This window comes from Pipistrellus kuhlii, unplaced genomic scaffold (genome assembly GCF_014108245.1).
Source record: "Pipistrellus kuhlii isolate mPipKuh1 unplaced genomic scaffold, mPipKuh1.p scaffold_m20_p_19, whole genome shotgun sequence".
Taxonomy (NCBI): domain Eukaryota; kingdom Metazoa; phylum Chordata; class Mammalia; order Chiroptera; family Vespertilionidae; genus Pipistrellus; species Pipistrellus kuhlii.
In genome coordinates, this window is record NW_023425504.1 from 12,871,086 (window position 1) to 12,891,962 (window position 20,877).

Sequence of the window (20,877 nt, forward strand, 5' to 3'; positions counted from 1 at the left end):
CGTTTGGAATTTGTTCATGAATTGTATTCTTTGGGCATCTCCTGGCCTCATCACCGGTTCACCCCGCCCTCCCGCCGGGTCCGCACACAAGAGGAGCTCAATAATCTAGAGTTCAGGGCTCTGGCCAAAGGCGTCGAGCAAGTGGAGTGTACAGGCCAAGGGGGCTGGATAGAGCCATCCAGAGTCCCCGGGGAACAGAGTTCGTTCGCTCGGAGGTACTGTGTGGGGGCTTCCCGCCCGGGGCCAGGGCAGAGCTCGAGCTGTGCTCTCCGGGGGAGCTCTGATCTCGCCGTCCCCTAGGGGCCTGCGAGCCGGGAGGGGAAGGAGAGGCCTCGCGGGCCCCTGGCACGGCTCCTCCTGCCGTGCTGGCGACAGCGGCGGGGCCGGGGGTGGAGGGGCGCTGTTTCCACCACCACGCCTCCTCCCTCCCTCGCTCCCTCCCTCACCCCGCCCGCCCGCGGTCCCTCCCGTCGGTCCCTCCCTCCAGCTCTTCCCTCCCTCCCACCCAGCCTCCTTCGCGCCCGCCCCAGCCGCCGCCTGAGGGGACGTGTGTGGCTCTGGTGCAATTTCCCCTTTCGCCCGGTTGTCTCAGCGCAGGTCTCCGCCGGCTCGCGCCCCCTCCCCGGGCGCCCCCACCGGCCGCCTGGACCCTCCCGCGTCCCCCCTGCCCCCCGGAGCCGTTCCCTCAGGGGCGCCGTGGGTTCACCTGGTATTTGCATCTCGCCCTCTAACTTGCCATTGGCGGCGCGACGTGTGGGAGAGCCCAGCGCCCAGCCCGCCCGGACCAGCCTGCCCCCGCGCCGAGGTGAGTCACGGGCGCGGGGCCGCGGGGGCAGGCGGACCCGGAGGAGAGGAGGGGAGAGGGAGGCGGACGCGGGCCCCAGCGGCCGGGGGAACCGACCAGGCGCTGCGCTCAACTTCCACTTCTCCTTTCGCCGGCGCCGAGATCCCGGCGCCACTTGCCCAGCCCGGCTTCTCCTGGGAGAGGGCGGGCTGGCCGGGCTGGGGACTCGCCATCTCGGCCCCCGGAGCGGGGAGGGGAACCCGGCGACCGATCGCGGCTCGGCGACCGAGCCCACTTCAGCTCAGGTACGTCGATGGCACCGGTCCTTGGAGCCTTCGGAGACTTCGAAAAGTTTGTCCGAGGGCGGGATCCAGAGCCCCGGGGCCCCGAGCGTCGGGGTGGGGGCCCAGGGAAGGGGGGGTAGAGCCGCATCGTGTCGAGTCCCGCCCTTGCCTCACCCCGCCGCGTGTGAGTTTGTGGAACCCGGGGTCCGATCCCAGGTTAGAATCGGAATGGATTCCCGCAGGCGGGGTTGGGGAGGGTGTGGGGATCATTTTTTCCTGCGCTTTGGGCAGCCAGGGTCCCTGGACCGGACTGATCTCCACAACAGGCCCCCCAAAAGCTGGGTGTCTGAGGGCAGGAGGTTGGGCGGGTCCGTGGCGGGGGCTGTTAGATTGATCCAGCGGCCCATAGGGCTTCTGGGGCCAGACGCCCTAAGGGTAAAATACACACACACACACACACACACACACACACACACACACACACAGGAAAATTGGATCGCCAAAATAGAGACTTCTTGGCTTGGCGGGGGTGGGGGTGGGGGCCGGAGTTTGCGTGCGAGCCTTCCCTCTCCCGCGTTCCCGCTCTCCCGGGCTCTCCCGCCTCTCAGTTCCTCCTTCTGCTGCCGGCCAGGGGACTCCGCCGCCACACAGCGCGGGATCCCCTGCCCACAGCGCCCTGCTTTTGGAGACTGCTGAAGCGGCAGTGGTTTTGTGAATTCCTGGTCCCTCCAGGGCACCCCAACTCTGCCGCCCTTTTCTCCTGCCCGAGTTCAGGGGCAGTGCAGTTCTGACCAGAATCACCTCCTGACCCCTTGGCACCTGGTTCAGCCGCGTTCCCCCTGGCTGCTCCCACCACCACCACACCCTGACCGACCGACCGTGGGATTTGATGGCCTTTTGATTCCTGCCCCCCATCCCTCTGCCCAAGATTGAGGCCTGTCTGGTCCTGCAGCTTCTTCTGGTTAATGTTTGACAGTTCATTGTGGCTAATCATTTTAATTAGCTCTTAAAATGGGGAGGAACAGTTAACCTTGGACTTCTCGATTTTTGCCTGGTGGGGCCTCAAATGGGAGGAGTGCTGGGGAGGTGGGGAGGTAGGAACGGAAGTGAGGTCACCACCCTAGGGCCCGAGCCACCGCTGCTCGGCCCCAACAGCTGGTGGGCACGCCCATCAGGGACTCACCCCCTAAGAGCTGACCCCTGGCCAGAGTGCCAGGTGGGAGGGGGATGGAGGGAGCAGATCTAGCTCTCCCCTTTGGCCCCGAAAATGCCCAGGGAACACGTATGCCCGGCAAGAATGCAAACCCTCCTCACAGTAAGTTACACAGGGTTTGGCCGGTTATAAGGCGCTTCCTACCATTAATTCAGTGGACTCGGAACAGAAACAGCTTAGCGGGGAGTTATCTTGGGGCTGAATTAATCTGGAGACTTCCTACGGCCCGCTGCTGTGTGAGGAAGAGGCTGCCTTGCATGTGGTTGTCTCTGAGCCCGGGTTCAAAGGCTGGGATTTCTTGTGTGTGGGGGGGAAGGGGCGTTGAGCAGGCTCCACGTTGCCACTCTCACCCAGCCTCCACTGTGAGCCTAAGGAGTGGCTTGTTTGCAACTATGTCTGGCATTCCTCCCACTGCTGCACTGTTTGCTCGGTGGTTGCTCAGGAACTGGCGCCCACCCATGGACAAGCTGGGGGCCCGAAACCCACCCTCCTCCCGCTCCAGGCTAAGCAGTGGCACACTGGCTTCTGTTTCCTCTGTCCTCTGTTGGGACCTAAAAAACGAGAGTGCCGTAGTCTGTTGTTCACGGGCCTGATTGAAAGGATGTGCAAAGTACCCCAACCTGAAAAACTCAGGGATTTTGTCCCCTGAAACCGCAGCCAAATGGAGGCTGGTTTTCCAGAGAAATACCCGCTCCTATGTTTGGCCGTGGTCCTCAGCGCCCTCCCAACATTTTCATTTTCCCTCCAATCCCTAGAACCAGACTGTCTGAGTTTTAATCTAGCTTTCTTTTTTTTTCCTTTTTAAAAAAATATATTTTATCGATTTTTTTTATAGAGAGGAAGAGAGAGGGATAGAGAGTTAGAAACATCGATGAGAGAGAAACATTGTTCAGCTGCCTCCTGCACAACCCCTACTGGGGATGTGCCTGCAACCAATGTACATGCCCTTGACCGGAATCGAACCCGGGACTTTTCAGTCCGCAGGCCGACGCTCTAGCCACTGAGCCAAACCGGTTTCGGCTAGCTTTCTTATTTACTAGCCATGTGATCATAGTCAGTCATGTACCTCAGTTTCCTCATCTGTCTAATGGGACCCACCTCACCAGGTTGTACGGGATTATCAGAACAGTACAGTGCCTAAAGCTCAGATGCAACTCAGCGAAACATTTGCTGAGAGGTAGTCCCAGGACCAGGCACCGGTGGCAGCGAGGAAAATGTAGTGAAGAGAACACCACTCACTGCTGGTGGGGCCTCTGGGTGGGGGATGTGGGAGGGGTGGAGAGAGTGGCTGGGTCATCTATATAAATAATTGTAAGTCAACGTCAGACTGAAATCCTTGAGCCCATGCTGGGAGCTAGGTACCCCTTTGCCTAGGGACCATGGCTGGGTTGTGGTCTGGATGCCCCACCCCCACCCCAGGCCTGTCCTGGAATTTGGGTGAATGACAGGGAAAAGGAGACCTGGTTCCCACATGGGTTGCAGGTGGCAAACATTCAGTGGTATCATTTGTTGGGTTTGAGTGCAGGCTGACATTATTTAGGGCTACCCCCCAAACACCCCTTAACCCAAGGAGTGGCAGGGTCCATGCCTGTCACGCCCCTTGCACCGCCCGTAGGTTCCCCCATGAGCTGGGAAGGGCCTCGAACAGCCTCATCTTCTCGGGCTTGGTTATCTCTCTGGGATTTCTAAACTGCAAAAAGGTTTCTGGCTTCGCTGCCAATTTACTCCCTTTGTGGTTCTCAGACTGAAAACTAGTTCTGCAGGGGAGAAAGGAAACTTATCCACAGTACCCAGAATCCCATGGGCGCTTTCCTAGGCGTGAGGGGCCTTTCTCATCAACACCAACCTGCCTGCAAATCTCTGGCCGCTGAGCCTTTCCTGGCCTGTAATCCTGACCTTGCCACTAATGCCCTGTAGCGCAGGGCCCCAGTGCTGGTTGCCAAGGAACTGCTCGTCGGGGATCTTATGAGGGTTCTGACTTCATAGGGGCTGCTGAGCTTCGATTCAACAGACATTTATTAACACCTACTGTGTGTCCAACCTGTGCTAGGTGCTGTGGGGTGAGGGGTGCGCCAAGGAGGCAGTGGGGGAGAGATGACTAAGACACCCGAAACAATCAGAGGCTGGGACAAGCAGCCAGACTAGCTACAGTCAGGTGCTAATTGTGCTCCTCGGAGCAAGGGCCAGAGGCTCTGAGGTCAACTGCAGCAGGAGGAGGGAGGGGAGGCTTTGTGACCGATGAGCCTCAAGCTAGACCTTGAGGGGGGTGGGGCGGCGCAGGGAGATTTGACTAGGCAGAAAGGAGAGAAAAGACGCCTTCCTCTCTATTCCCTGGCTGTGGACTGACCTTGGAAGCCTGGGTAATTGTTTGGTAAGTGCATGCTACACAAAAGACCAGGTCATTCAGTGTGGGTGGCTCAGCGCAGACCCCTGTCGCCACTCTAGGGGGTATAAAGTGCCTGGCTCAGTCCAGGAGCCCGACCTGTATTGATAAGATACAAAAGATGGCCAGGCCTCCCTGCCACCCACGCTGAGGGGATTTCATTTTGACACCACCCCTCCCCAGATGCATACACACACACACACACACACACACACACACACACACACAGTCCCTGGTGAGAAGAGAGGGGAAAAGAGAGATAGGGGGCACCAAAGGAACAGGAAAATTGACATGCCACAGGCTGTTCAATGAGAGAGAAACATCCATCAGCCGTCTCCCGCACATCCTCCACTGGGGATGTGCCCACAACCAAGGTACAAGTCCTTAACTGGAATCGAACCCGGGACCCTTCAGTTCGCAGGCCAACGCTCTATCTACTGAGCCAAACCGGTTTGGGCTCCACTCCCCTTTGTCAATGTAAGAATTAGCCTAGGTTCCTGGGAGTTCTCTGGAAGCCCAAGGGCTCAGGTGGGGGACAGTGATTTTCATTTTCTCATTCATCTAGGAACCAAAGGGTCTGGAGATTCCCACATGTCCACTCAGACCACTGGGCAAGGGCAAGTGTTAGCCACATATTTGTTCTGCCGCTTCTGTGTCTCCCATGGCTTGGCATAGAGGAGAACTTTGCCCTTGGTGGGTTGAATTGGATATAAACACCCAGACACTTATATGCCCCTTCCCTCACGCATCATTTTTCCTCTTTCACTGCCCTCCATTTCTGTCCCCTCCCCAGCACATTGCAACCCCTGACTTCTTGGACAAGAAATTGTATCCTAAGGTGAGTTTCTTTGCAAAGAGACCCCCAGCCTGCTCCCAGGGTAAGGAGGAGGGTGGGGCAGCAAGGAAAGATGTTTCAAGCAGAGGGTCTTCAAGGGAAAGCGCCAGAACATTTCTCAGACAGACCAACATGGAGCCAGAGACTAAGCAGCTCGCCCAGGTTGAGCAAACTTTTTCTTAGGTTCCCTTCTCCTCCTCTTCCTCCTCTGTCAGAGAAAAAGAATTGAAGTTTAATAACATGTACGCTTCCTGGAACACAGTGATTCACCAAAATGTTAGAAGACATCACCTTAAACACTAAAGACAAAAGAGATGTTGAAGGTGGACAGTCAGTTACGGGAGGTTACGAGGAGCACAGCAAACAAGGATAAGATTGGTATGCAGACTTAAGACCCTGCCTTCTTCATTGGCAGTAAAAGCAGGCCTGGTACGGACCGACCAGGAGACTTTCTTACAAATGGAGGCTTCCCCTACAAATGTAAATGTTCTTCACAAACTGTAGCTTCTACTGGTTTTTCAGAGCTTCTCCCAAGTCTGACCTTTCTTCAAATTAACCAGTATAAAAGAACCAAAACTCCAAAGAGGCATATTTTGAGGTGGCAAACTCCACTCCCCCCCTTTTAAAAAATATTTTATTGATATATTCCTTGACCGGAATCAAACCTGGGACCCTTCAGTCCGAAGGCTGACTCTCTATCCACTGAGCCAAACCCGTTTTGGCCCATTTTTTAAAAATAAAATATATTTTATTGATTTTTTTACAGAGAGGAAGGGAGAGGGACAGAGAATCAGAAACATCAATGAGAGAGAATCATCGATCAGCTGCCTCTTGCACAGCCCCCTCTGGGGATGTGCCCACAACCAAGGTACGGTACATGCCCTTAACCGGAATCGAACCCGGGACCCTTCAGTTCGCAGGCCAACGCTCTATCCGCTGAGCCAAACCAGTTTCGGCTCCACTCCCCTGTGTCAATGTAAGAATTATCCAAACTTGTAGAGAAATTTAAAAAAAAATATTTTAATTGATTTTTAGAGAGAGAGGAAGGGAGAGGGAGAGAAAGGAAAAAACATCAATGTGGAGTGAAACATCGATTGGCTGCCTCCTGCACACCTCCCACTGGGGACCAAGCCTGAAACTGAGCCATGTGCCCTGCCAGGAATCAAACCTGGCAACTTTTTGGTGTATGGGGTAATGCCCAACTGAGCCACACTCACCAGGGAAAACCTGTAAAGAAGTTTTATGCGTTTATTTAAACCAAACTGATGACAATTTCCAGGAAGAATTTCTCAACAAATTGAGAAAATGCTCCAGAGAATGGCAGTTTCACACCTTATTTTATATATTAGATTAAAAGGAGGAGACATAAGGCACCTTACATGAAATCCATTGGAGGTTCACTTTCTTAGTGGATCACTTTCTTGTTCCAGTGCTGGCACTCCCTGCCTCACCTGCCCTTCCTGAAGCTTCGTTTCCTCTCATAGTCTATCCCAAAATCCTTCTCAAAGTATATTATCACCCAGCTGACATGGCTCAGTGGTTGAGCATCAACCTATGAACCAGGAGGTCATGGTTTGATTCCCAGTGCACATGCCTAGGTTTTGGGCTTGATCTCCAGTGTGGGGCGTGCAGGAGGCAGCTGATCAGTGGTTCTCTCTCATCATTGATGTTTCTCTCTCTCTCCCTCTCTCTTCCTCTCTGAAATCAATAAAAACATTTTTTTTTAAAGAAGCATACTGTCTAGAGTCAGGAAAGAACACAGGCTCTCTGCCTTCGTATCCTAGACCTACCACTTACTGGTCATGTGACTGTGGACCACCTTGGGTCTCAGTGCCTACCTCACAGGGTTGGAGTCGGGGTTAAAGGAGATAATGCATGTAAAGCACTCAGCATGGTGTCTTGCACACACTAACCTGCCAATATGTGCTAGCTGTTATTATTCCTGTAGCTATTATTATTGTTGCTGTTATTATTTCCCTTTCAACACATGTTTGACTTTGTCAGGCTCCAGAGATCAACTGCTTCTCTGGAAGTGCCAGCGGGGTATGCCATATGCAGTCCTAAAACCATTTTCCAGATCTTCTTCCTGCTAACTTTTTGTTAACACTCCCATTACAAGGGATAAGGAGGCCATGTGAAAGGTGTGTGTGTGTGTGTGTGTGTGTGTGTGTGTGTAGACTGAAACTTGTCTTCAATATTTCATTAACATTGCCATCTTCAGCCCAGTGGGCATGGCTCAGTGGTTGAGCGTCGACCTTTGAAATAGGAAGTCAGGGTTCGATTCCTGGTCAGAGCACATTCCCGGGTTGTGGGCTGAATCTTAGGTGTGGGGGGGTGCAGGAGCCAGCTGATCACTAATTTTTTTCTCATCATTAATGTTTCTGTCTCTCTCCCTCTCCCTTCCTCTCTGAAATCAATAAAAATATATATTTTAAAAAAACATTGCCATCGTCAGCTCTTCACCGCTTTTATCTTGGGTATCATTCACTGGAAGAATCAGAGTAAGTTAATTCCTTTGAGAGCAGGCCTCACATTCCACCCCTAGCAAGTATTTAGCAATCATCAGTTTGTTGTTTTGACACACATGAATGTAGAATTCTGGGAGCCCACTGGCCAACACTGATCACTTCTCCCTCCTTTTGCTAGAATAGATATTGGGTCCATCCTAGACCAATGCCCAGAGGCCTGGGGTTAGAACTTGGGCACTGCCTTTGCCCAGACTTCCTAGGGGGCTGGGCCATTCCAGTTTCAAAGGCCTCCCACAAAGTAACTTGGAGGTTCCATCTGCTATCAAATGAGTTGTTTGCTTGAGGAGCCTGTGGCCACCCACAGGACAAGGAGGCCCAGGACAAACTGGATCGCCCTGGACCACCCCTGAAACCACTTCACTTGGTCCAGCCCCTCAGTTTAGAATTGCTAGGCCTTAGGGGATGGGAGAGTGGGCAATTAGTCTTAATCTCTCCAAATTCCCGATGACCTGATAACAAGCAGGTACTTAGACATACATTTAAGAGATAATTCATCTTTTTCCCATAATGCCCTCAGAGGATAAGAGAGACTAGTTCAGCTTTGCTGATTCTCTTAGAAACAGAAAACACCTGCCTCGTTAGGCGACCACTTTCTTGGTGCCTTGCTAATCTTAATACACATGCACCTATGCACGCATACATGCATGCGCTCACACACAAGTCCTGCCCCCTGCTCTGAAGGATCTAAACCCAAATCCAGAGCTATAGCAATGCAGATGCATGTACCCTCATCAGGCGGGAGCCTGTGGCACTTTAAGATTTGTAGATTGGGTGGGTAATGGTGGAGATCATGATTTATCTAGAGGAAGGTCATTCTTCTCCATCCTCAGCTTCGTTGAGGAAAGCTTCCTGGAGGTGAGAGGTCAAATGGATTTTCAAAATAGGAATGAGAGCATTGACTGCTATAAGGATATTCCAGGCTAGGTGGGACAATAACACTGGCGTGAAAGTGAACAAAAGATAAAACAGCACAGACCCAATAGAATCAGCACACCCAATAAGTTCCAAAGTTCAGAATTTGGCTCTACTGGTGCCACCGAAGAATGTGCTTTCCAGGAGAGCATTGGTGCTTTTGCTGCTTTTTGTCTCTGCTGCTGTTATTGAATAAAATTCTACATGGTTAAATTACAGAGTAATTTAATTATGTTACATAGTGAAGGGACTTAGTAAAATTAAAGACTGCTGTTGTTATTATATCCATCTGGGGAATGGAACTTTTTATTTAATAGCTTTATTGAGATAATGTTGACATACAGGAAACTGCACATAAGTGCGCAATTTGATAATATTTGACATATGTAGATACTCATGAAACCATTACCCCTGAAAGTTTTTTTTGTGTACCTTTGCCAGCCCTTGTTCTAATCCTGAGCAAACACTTATCTCCTTTCTGTCACTATTGATTAGTATGCATTTTCTTTTTTCTTTTTCTTTTTTATTTATTTTTAAAAAATATATTTTATTGATTTTTTACAGAGAGGAAGAGAGAGGGATAGAGAGTTAGAAACATCGATGAGAGAGAATCATTGCTCAGCTGCCTCTTACACACCCCCTACTAGGAATGTGCCCTCAACCAAGGTACATGCTGTTGACCAGAATCGAACCCGGGACCCTTCAGTCCGCAGGCCGATGCTCTATTCACTGAGCCAAGCCAGTTTCGGCTGCATTTTCTTTTTTAATTGAAATATACTTGGCATATAATATTGTATAAATTTAAGGTGTACAAATGTTTATTTGATACATTCATATATTAGAATATGGTTGCTGTTGTGATAGCACTTCTATCACTTTACATAATTATCCTTTCTTTTTAGTGATTGGAGTCATTGAGATCAAGTCTATAGCAAGTTTGATGATTATAATACATTATTGTTGCCCCATATTCTCTATACTGTGTACTACAGCTCTAGGGCTTATTTACTACTCATTGTAATAGCTTGCATTCTCTACAGCAGCGGTTCTCAACCTGTGGGTCTCCTAAGACCATCAGAAAACACAGATATTTACATTATGATTCATAACACTAGCAAAATTATGGTTATGAAGTAGCATCGAAAATAATTTTATGGTTGGGGGTCACCACAACATGAAGAGCTGTATTAAAGGGTCGCGGCATTAGGTTGAGAACCACTGCTCTGACGTTTTATATAACTGAAATAATATAGCAGGTACTCTCATTTTGTGTGGCTTCTACCCTCCAGCATATTGTTACATACATTAGTATTTCATTCCTTTTTACTGCTAAGCAGCATTCCATTGTTTCTTTATGCATCAGTTGGACATTTCATGCCCCCCACCCCCCGCCCCAGTTTTTGGTGATACAAACAAAGCTGCTATGAACATCTGTGTACAAGTCTTTGTGTGGCCATATATATATATATATATATATATATATATATATATATATATATCCTTTTCTCTTGGTTATGTACCTAGGAGTTTAATGGCTGAATCATACAGTATTTGTGGATTTAACTTTTTTAAAAGGTAATTTAAATATTTTATTGATTTTAGAGAAAGAGGAAAGGAGAGGGATAGAGAGATAGATAGAAACATCAATCAATCAGCTGCCTCCTGCACCGCCCCCACCCCAAACTAGAGCTGAAGCCCTGACAGAGAATTGAACTGGTGACCTTTTGGTTCATAGGTTGACGCTCAACCACTGAGCCACACCAGCCGGGCTATAGGTTTAACCTTTTAAAGAACTGTGAAACTGTTTTACAAAGTGGCTGTACTACTTTACATTCCTACCAGCAGTATATGAGATTTGCAATTGCTCCATATTGTCTCCAAAACTTGGTGTGGGCAGTCGTTAGTTTTAGCCATTCTAACAGGTATGCAGTGGTATCTCGTTGTGGTTTTATTTTGTATTTCCCTAATGACTGAGAATGTTGAGCATCTTTTCATGTACATATCTTGTCACCCATGTATATCTTTGGTAAGGTGTCCGTTCAAATCTTTTGCCCATTTGGAAATTGATATATATATTGTATTTGAATTTTTGAGAGTTCTTTATATATTCTGGATATAAGACCTTTCTCAGATAAAAAATTTTCTCCAAGACTATACCTCATCTTTTCATTCTCTTCATAGTGTCTTCTGAAGAGTGGACGATTTTAATTTTGATAAAATCCAACTAATCAATTTACTTTTATGGATCATGCTTTTGGTGTTGTATCTAAGAATTCTTCGCCTTAGCTCTAGGTCACAAATTTCTTAACTTTAAAAAGTTTTTCAATTACAGTTGATAATCAATATTATTATATATTAGTTTCAGGTGTACAGCATAGTGGATATACACACACACACACACACACACACACACACACACACACACACACACACTCTGAGTGGCACTCTGAGTGGTCAGATTATTATGATCTCTGAATGCATAATAATCTGGCCACTCAGTATGTGTGTGTGTGTGTGTGTGTGTGTGTGTGTGTGTGTGTGTATATATATATATATATATATATATATATATATATATATATATAATACACTAGAGGTCAATTGCATGATATTCGTGCAAGGATAGGCCTTCCTTCCCCTGGCTTCACACCCAGCTGCCTGGGAGCTGGCACGTCCCTGCTTCTATCTGGAGCACAGCTCCTATAGCTCCCTACGCTACCCCCCTTCCCCTCATAGCAAGCATCATGCCCCTCTTGGCTGCTCCATGCCTACATATACAAATTAACCTCCATCTTTGTTGGGTTAATTTGCATACTTGCTCTGATTGGCTGTGAGCATAGCGGAGTGATTGTTGATTTGCATGTTTCTCTTTTATTAGGATATATATATATATATATATATATATATATATATATATATATATATATATTTTAGAGGCCCGGTGCATGAATTCATGCATGGGTAGGGTCTGGCCAGCCTGGCCAGGGGAAGGGTATATGGGCAGTTGGCCAGCCTGCCTGCTGGTTGAACTCCTGGTTGAGGGGACAATTTGCATATACACTGAGTGGCCAGTTTATTATAATAATCTGGAGAGATCATAATAATCTGACCACTCATTGTGTGTGTGTGTGTGTGTGTGTGTGTGTGTATATATATATATATATATATATATATATATATATATATATACTATATATATATATATTTTTTTTTTTTTAACTAAGTGATCACCCATAAATCTAGTACCCACCTGGCACCATACGTAGTTATTACAATATTATTGACTATATTCCCTATGCTGTGCTTTACATCCCCCTGACTCTTTTGCAACTACCAATTTGCACTTTTTAATTCCTTTACCTTTTTCACCATCTCCCCAAGCTCTCTTCGCTCAGGCAGCCATCAATTTGTTCTCTGTATCTGGGTTTGTTTCTGTTTTGTTTGTTCATGTTTTTGTTCTTTAGATTCCGCATATAAGTGAAATTATATTTGTCGGTCTCTGTCTTATTTCATTTAGCATAAGATAGCCTCTAGATCCATCTATGTTGCCCCAAATGGTAAGATGTCATTCTTTTTTAGGGCTGAATAATATTTCGTTATATATATAACAGCACTTTTTTAAAAAGTTTATTTATTTTTAGAGAGAGAGGAAGGGAGAACAAAGAAACATCATTGTGAGAGCAAAACATCCCTTGGCTGCCTCCTGGTGCCCCCTGCTGGGGAGCAAGCCTGCAACCTAGGTATGTGGCCTGACCAGGAATCAAACCAGCAACCTCTCAGTGCATGGGACAACTCCCAACCAACTGATCTTCACTGGCCAGGGCATATACCACTACTTAAAATATATATATTTTAGCCCTGGCTGGTTTGGTTCATTAGATAGAGCATTGGCCTGTGGACTGAAGGGTCCTGGGTTTGATTCCTGTCAAGGGCACATGTCCAGGTTGCGAGCTTGCGAGCTAGATCTCCAGTGGGGGGCGTGCAGGAAGCAGCCAATCGATGGTTCTATCTTATCATTGGTGTTTCTATCTCTCTTTCTCCCTTCCTCTCTGAAACCAATAAAAAAAATATAAAAAATATGTGTGAGGTGATATCTCATTGTGGTTTTAATTTGCATTTCTCTGATGATTAGTGATGTTAGCTTTTCACATGTCTATTGGCCATCTGTATGTTTACTATGAAAAAAAATGTGTATGCAGATCCTCTGCCTATTTTTTAATTGGATCGTTTGTTTTCTTGGTGTTGTTTGTATGAGTTCTTTAAAATTTTGGGATATTAACTTCTTATTGCATATATCATTGGTGAATATTTTCTCCTGTTCAGTAGGTTGTCTTTTCATTTTGTTGATGGTTCCTTTGCTATGCAAAAATTTTTAGTTTGATGTAGTACCATTTGTTTATTTTTCTTTTGTTTCCCTTGTCCAAGGCAATATATTAAAAAATATTGCTACTAGAAATGTCAGAGATTTTACTGCCTATGTTTTCTTCTAGGATTTTTATGGTATCAAGTTTTACATTTAGTCTTTAATCCATGTTGATTTTATTCTTGTACATGGTACAAGAAGATTATCTATTTTCATTTTTTTGCATGTATCTGTCCAGTTTTTCTAATACCATTTATTGACCTCATTGTATATTCTTGCCTCCTTCCTCAAATATTAATTGACCATAAAGACATGATTTTATTTCTGGGCTCTCTATTGTATGCATCTATTTTTATGCCAGTACCATGCTGTTTTGATTATTATAGCTTTGTCGTATAGTTTGACATCAGATAGTGTAATACCTTCAATTTTTTTCTTCTTTCTCAAGATTGCTATGGCTTTCAGCATCTTTTGTGGTTCCATAAATTTATATATATATGTATATATATATATTCTATATAATAAAGAGCTAATATGCTAATTAGACCTGACATTGAAAAGACCTTCTGGAATGACCAGTGGGCAAGGCCGAGGGGCTGTGAGGCAGCCCGGGCAATGCCGGGGCTGAGGCAGCCAGGCTGCCACCACCCTCTGTGGGGTAATCAGTGGGGGTGAGGAGGCTCCGTGATCAATTGCCCCTGGAGGGTGGCAGCAGCCAGGGCTGCGAGGGTCAAGCCCCTTGCATAAATTTCGTGCATTGGGCCTCTAGTATATATTGATTTCAGAGAGGAAGGGAGAGGGGGAAAGAGATAGAAATATCAATGATGAAAATAATTGATAGGCTGCCTCCTGCATGCCCCCTACTGGGGATTGAACCCACAACCCAGGCATGCTGATGCTCTATCCAGTAAGTCAAAACATCTAGGGCTGGTTCCATAAATTTTAATTACTTGTTCTAGTTTATTTTTTTTTTTAAATGCCATTGGCATTTTGACAGGGTTTGCACTAAATCTTTAGATGCTTTGGGCAATATGGACATTTTAATTATGTTTATTCTTCCTATCCATGAACATGGTATATGCTTCCATTTATTTATATCTTCACTTTCTTACTTCATGCTTCAAATTTTTCTGAGGGCAGTTCTTTTACTTCTTGGTTAAATTTGTTCCCAGGTATTTTATTTATTTGATTTAATTTTAAATATGATTGTTTTCTTAATTTTTGTTTTTAATAATTAGTTATTGGTGTATAAAAATGCAACCAACTCATGAATATTAATTTTGTATCCTGCTACTTTGCTGAATTCGTCTATCCATTCTAATAGTGTTTTGGTGGACAAATATTTTGCCTAATGTTTTATTTGAAAAGTGTTATAATTTTAGACCATACATTTTGGTTTTTGATCCATTTCAAGTTAATTTTTCTGTATAGTGAGAAGTGTGGATCCAAATTCATTTTTTTTTTTACATATAGATTTCCAGTTTTTCCAGTACCATTTGTTGGAAACACCATCTTTATTCTACTGCAGTTGTCCTTATATATGTGGACTTATTTCTGGACTCTATATTCTGTTTATTTTGTTGTTGTTGTTGTTAATTCGCATCCAAGGATGTTTTTCCATTGATTTCTAGAGATAGTGAAAAGGAGGGGAGAGAGAAACATTGATGTGAGAGAGATACTTTGATTGGTTGCCTCCCACATGCACCCAGACCAGGGCCAGGGATTGAGCCTACAACCTATGTACATGCCCTTGACTGGAATCATACCTGGGATCCTTCATTCTGTGGGCCAATGCTTTATCCACTGAGCCAAACCGGCTAGGGCTCTATATTCTGTTTCATTGATTGATCTATTTGTTTATCTTTATGCCAATAATAATTGTTTTGATTACTGTAGCTTTATAGTCATTCTTATATCAGGTAGCATTTGCCTTTCTATTCTGTTCTTTTTCAAAGATGTTTTGCCTATTTAAAGTCATTTAAAATTTCATATGAATTTGAGAATTAGATTGTCAATATCATCTCTTTTTTATACTTGAATTTATCCTGTTTACATTAATAACTGCAACAGCTACACTTGGCTGTGCTTTTTTTATCTTATTTTATAATCATGGATGAACCTGATGTTACTATCATTTTAGAAGATCCTTAATCTTTTCATTGGTATGCTTCAGCTAAAAAAAAAAAAAAAAAAAAGTTCCTTAACTTTACTATGCATTTGAAAAATAGGACTATTTATTTGCCTTTCACTTACAACCCATTTTTTGTAATACACCAAAGTAATATATATGGCCTTTTGTAAATATCTGAATATTATATCTGTAAATAACTGATTGGATGTGTTCTAAATTATAGTTATATATCTTGCTCCAGACACCCTTTTATCTTTTAATTTTTTAAATTATTTATGTCTTATTCCCATTTCCTTACTCTCCTCCCCTTTGGCTTGTTCTTTATATCTATATGTCTGTTTCTGTTATATCAATTTGTTGAGTTTTTTTTTTAAAATTCCACATATAAGTGAAACTATACAGTATTTGTCTGCCTTTTTTCACTTACTGTATCTTCTAGTTCCACCCATGTTGTTGCAAATAGCAAGATTTCATTATTTTTTATTGCTGAACAATATTCCATTCTGTGTGTGTGTGTGTGTGTGTGTGTGTGTGTGTGTGTGTGTGTGCACGCGCGCACGTGCATGCGTACGTGCGTGCATGCACTTCCATATCTTGGTTATTATTATTATTACTAGTAAAATAATGAATATATCTTTCAAATTAGTTTTTTTTCTTTGCGTAAATACCCAGAAGTGGAATTGCTGGGTCCTATGGCAGCTTCATTTTTAATTTTTTGAGGAATGTCCATACTGTTTTCCATAGTGGCTGCACTAATTTACAATCCCACCAACAGAGTAGAAGAACAACCCATTTTTGGTGAACGGTCCATGATTATCTGTTCCATATATCATTTTATAGATGCCAGTTCCTTTCGACCTTATCTGTCTAGAAGACAAAAGGCCTCTTTTTAAAAAAAGGTTTTCCTCATATAGTTATCATCACACCCCATTCTCTTGAATCATTTTAGCTCTTAAAATGGATCCGGCATTATGAAGTCTATCCCAAGGGTCTAGTGATCAGACCAGAACCCAATATCCCTGGGGTTGAAACAATGGTTTTATACAAAAGGATCATGCTTTAATGATGACCTGATTGATCATTAACTGCCTTCTCAATGCTGCTAGGAATCAATTACTCTAGCTGGTATGTGTTTTCCCTAACAGGCCTGGAGATCACTGCCCCCTAACTCTAGTCCTATCCCCAGACTCCATCTATCAGAACCTAGAGTCTATTTTCTAGAGTTCTTACTTAGCCTAAGAATTTACATGGACTTAGTTCATGTATGTCCAGACCTGTGTTCAAGTCAGAAGATGAGATAGGCTTTAATCCCACACATTTTACTGCCTGTTTGGGAAAGAAGACATACGCAAGAATTAAAAAGCAGTTCAAAACCTGTGGGATTAAGGGATCTTGTGGTGGGATTTAAGGGCTATGGGGGTTTAGAAAATGGGGCTCCATGGGTGTGGACTTGAGTTATCAGGGTGTGATCCGTTCCATTGGTTTGGGGAGCTTGGTTGGGACCTTGCTGGATGGGCACTATTTGATTAAGCAAAACAGAGCAGCAAGGGCATGGCAGGCCTGAGAAACTCTGTGAATGAGCCTGGAATGTTCCCTCAGGGGACCATGAGGAGACCACTGGGCTTGAAGCCCAGGCTTGAGTTGGGAAATCATGGGAAACAAGGCTGAGTAGGTAGGGTGGGGTCAGACTGTGAAAGACCTTTGGAAACCAAGCAGATGAGTTTGCACTCTAAAGCTCTGCCCGGTGTGGCCACAGCCATAGATCTAAATGTGTGCCCTGGAGTAGGAGTTGGCGCCAGCTCAAAGGCTGAGGGAGGAGCTAGGGAGGGGCAGGGCCATGACTGGAACTTAATCTTCCTTACACCCAGGCAAGTGGGCTTTCCGCACCAAAGGCGGAGCCATGGAGAGACACCCCGGACTTACCGTCCACAGGTCTGCTCCACTGTTGCCCGGGAGCCATGCCTTAGGCTAAAGCAAGGCAACTCCAGATGGCCTTTTCTAATGAAATTGTGTTGAGGAGAGAGGTGACACATTAACCCATTAACACATGAACATTAAGTGGTTTATATATCTGAGTGGTGGGAAATGAGATGGAGACCTGTGGAAGCCCTGATTGCAACTAGAGTCAGTAAGCTTGAGAGGAACTCTGAGTGTATGAGATCTATGGCAGAGAGGGAGGAGGGGAACCCAAGGCTGTGAGAGCCATGTGACATAGCATGCCTGTGGTTACATAGCCCATTAATGGCAAAATTGTCTGAGCAGACTTTTTCCAAACTTTCCTACCCAAGGGCCCCAAACTATTGAATTGGATGCTTTGCAACTCGAAGGACGCAGTCTCATCAGATTTCTCTGAAGGAAGACATTTGAAGTGTGAATGCTGCAATCTACTGCCTAACTGTATTTTATTTTATTTTTTATATTTTATTGATTTTTTTTACAGAGAGGAAGAGAGAGGGATAGGGAGTTAGAAACATCGATGAGAGAGAATCATAGATCAGCTGCCTCTTGCACACCCCCTTCTGCGGATGTGCCCGCAACCAAGGTACATGCCCCTGACCGGGAATCGAACCTGGGACCTGTCAGTCTGCAGGCGGACGCTCTATCCATTGAGCCAAACCGGTTCCGGCCCTAACTGTATTTTAATTGATTTATCAGTGGACAAAATGAAAGCCCATGGAAGATGTGCCTGCTTTGGGCAGTGGCTTCCATTCCTGCGCTAGGGCCTGTCAAGCTTTAGCAGGCAGGCCCTGTCCCTATGGGACCTGCCTGTGGTCAGGTCAGAACTTGAACTATCAGGATCTTAGCCCAAGTGCTGGGAGGGAAATCCATCACCTGCAGCGTGTTCATTTGCCTACTGTCCCCAGTTCCCTCCCCCACTTTGGTTCAAATCGAAGCCTTGTGTTCTGGGAGAAAGTTGTTGAACTTGCTCAGTAGTTAGCTCTGGCCTCAGCCTTTGGGTGGCTGTGCAGATCCTAGGGCGGGATGGAGACAGCGTGGGACCCGCGAGGTTCTGAAGACTGGGCATGGATTGGTGGGGGCCGTGCCCAAGGACTCCCCAGCTTTTCCTCCCCCAGCACACTCAGCCTGCAGCCCCTCATTCCACCCCACGTTTAGCCTTCCAGCCTAGCGCTGCCCTCCCCCTCACCTCGTAGTGGCTGAAAACAAAAGAGCCAAGGAAGCACTCCAGGCCAGAGAGCCGCCCCAGCAACCTAAACACCTCATTCTTGTCCCAATAGCCTGCAGACAGAGACAATATAGAGAGAACAAAGCATGCTGTCCTCCAGCTTGGGTGGCAAGGTACATAAAGCACTATGAACTTTCAGGTTTCAGTAGTGAGCCTTCATTCACCCCACCCCACCCCCCTGCCTGTACAGGAGGGGGCCTCTCCAGATTACAGTGTCTGTAGTGACGAAACCACAGCAGGTAGTGCCCTGGGCAGGCTGGCGGGGCGGGGCAGCCGGCTGGGTGAGGCCCAGATTCCCCAGGCTGATAAGGCAGCCTGTAAACACCCAGCCAGGGGAGGGGGCAGAGGGCAGGCGACCAGATGGCAGGAGAAGGAGGGAACCGGAGGCCCGGCCTAGCTGCAGGAAGTGGGGCTTGATGTGGAAACATCCTGTCCAGTGGGGGCTAGACCAGTGGCCATCAGTGATCACTCCCTCCACCGCAGAGGCAAGCTCAGCACAAGGTGGGGCTGCCTGGGCTCCTGGCCAAGAGCCTGGTTCCTGACGTCTCTAAAGGACGAGATCAATGGGTCTCTATTAGAGGTGATTCTCCCGCTTAGTACTGCTCCAAGGAAATCAGGATTAAGCTACCCCCCATGGAGAAAGGCAGCGGTAGAGCCCTACCCCCCCCATAGTTAGAGCATCTGCCCATGCACCGAAGGGTCAGGGGTTCAATTCCAGGGCATGTCCATGAGTGAGTTGCAGGTTTGACCCAGTTTTGGTTGGGGCGCATGAGGGATGCAACCAATCTCTGTCTCTGTCTCTGTCTCTCTCTCTCTCTCTCTCTCTCTCTCTCTCTCTCCTCCCCCCTTTCACTCTCTCTAAAAATCAATGGAAAATATATCCTCAAGTGAGGATTAACAAAAAACAGCAAAAAGAAAGGCAGCCGTAGAATTGCGTGAGAGACTCTGACTTCCCCAGGAGGGTCCTGGCCATCACCAGCAGTGAGGAGCATTGACTGGAACATGTGATTGAGTTCAGGGCTGCCTGCAGCCCTCCGAAACTATATAGCTGACATGCCATTCAATTCCATCCTGAAGTGCTTTTATAATTAGCATCTCAGAGCTGATAGAGCCTTTTGCAAGGGATCACCAAACTAATCTGCTTTACTCTCCACATGCGGACACTGGCATCCAGAGAGGGGCCTGGCCACACTCATGGCAGACCTTAGTTAAAGCCTAGAGCGTTTTCCACTGCCTACCCTCTTGCTTTAGGTCCAGCTGCCAACCCTCACGCACAGTGCTGGCCCTGCCTTGCACAATCGCTCAACCTCAGCAGTTATCCTTGCGTAGGATTATGGCAAGGCTCATAGGAGGAGAGAGCCCCAGAGACAAAATTCAGAAGACCTGGAGTCCAGCCTGAACTGCTCCATCATGTCAACTTGTGTGTGGCCTTGAATGAGCTGCTACCCCACTCTGGGTCTTGTTTTTTGTCTTTTTTTATTTTATTACAGCTTTATTAGATATCGTTCAATTGCATATAATTCACCTAATTAAAGTACACAATTCAGTGGCTTTTAGTATAGTCACAGAGTTGTATATTCACCACCACAATCCATTTTAGGATATTTTTATCACCCCATAAAGAAACTATACCCATTAGCGGTCACTCTCCATTTCCACACCACCTCTGGGCCTCAGTTTTGAAGAGCTGTTTGCTATTGAGGTGTGTGTTGCTTTTTGTTGGTTGTTGTTGTTGGGTTTTTTTTTTTGAGGGGGAGGGCGGAAACCCCAGTGATAGTCTTCAGGCAGATGGGCTAACCCAGCTTACTGAGAATTTAGATACGAAAAGACCCTCACCATAGAGAAGAATAGAGTGGACCCAATAGTAAGCCCTGGAGGTGCTCAGGTCTGAATTTCCATAAATATTTGAATGAGCATGTGAACCAACACCCTGAGATAAGAACTCAGACTTACATATATGTCAGCTGAAAGCAAGTGTATATTTATGGGGCAGGGACTACGCCATGGCCACTCTGGAGCCAGGAACTCTCTGGAAACAGTAGGCCCTTGAGGTACAGGAATCACATCGGTTTCCTTCATACCAGAGCTGGAAGCCTCCTGCTCCACAATCCCTTCCTCCACAGCTGGCCACAGGGGCTCAACTTGTCACCGTTTGGGTGTACTTGGCCCAGGAAATTCAATTGTACTTGGCCCAGGAAATTAGAATTTGCTTATCATATGGAGCTTTGGTTGAGATTGAGGCCCCAAGGAGTTGGGACAT

General features: G+C 46.4%; 1 protein-coding gene across 3 annotated transcripts in view; it reads left to right on the forward strand.

The window, feature by feature from the left end:
* Positions 1–532: 532 nt before the first annotated feature.
* ELF4 (E74 like ETS transcription factor 4) overlaps positions 533–20,877 on the forward strand; it is a 47,814-nt gene continuing 27,469 nt past the window's right edge. Inside the window, exon 1 of one of the 3 annotated variants that reach the window (XM_036443599.2) lies at positions 533–805. The gene's annotated coding sequence lies outside the window, so the exon portion shown is untranslated. Of the gene's footprint in view, positions 806–832; positions 1,090–20,877 lie in introns of those variants that run through there. The other 2 variants (XM_036443601.2, XM_036443598.2) reach the window with 2 other exon arrangements.